We start from the raw sequence: 509 nt of genomic DNA on the forward strand, positions 1-509 counted from the left end.
TTTCAGTGCCTTCGCTCCTTCTGCTCTCTCACAGGTGCCTGTGGTGATTAGCCACATGCTGATAATACAAAATGTTAATAAACAAGTTCTTTTAATGAAAGATATAAGGATTGCCCTAAAATCCCTGTAGCACTGCCATTATCAGCCGGCTACTTTCTTGTAGGCATCGTGGTAGATATTTTGTATGGTAAGAAACCAGTAACGGAGAAACCTGATTGTATTGATTTACCCTAGAAGTTTTGATGAATGGTCAGCTCCAGAAACTACTAGGAAGGAAGTAGATGACATGTGCTCTGTTTTGTATAAAAGAACCTAAAAACCAGGGGAAAAAACATTCCATTGCACTGGCCTATATAATTTCCCCACATGGGAAATGTATGGGATACAAGAAATGGCGAGTTTCCCTTCATGGAGTTTCCAGCAGATCCTTCTGCTGAAGGGGCTTGTGCAGCCTTACTCTCTCCTCAGAAGGAGCAGGGATTTAAGTCTCCTCAGCCTGTAAAATTCAA

This window comes from Emydura macquarii, unplaced genomic scaffold, assembly GCF_026122565.2.
Source record: "Emydura macquarii macquarii isolate MOO-44397 ecotype Brisbane River unplaced genomic scaffold, CSIRO-AGI_Emac_v2 contig_2948, whole genome shotgun sequence".
Lineage (NCBI taxonomy): Eukaryota > Metazoa > Chordata > Testudines > Chelidae > Emydura > Emydura macquarii.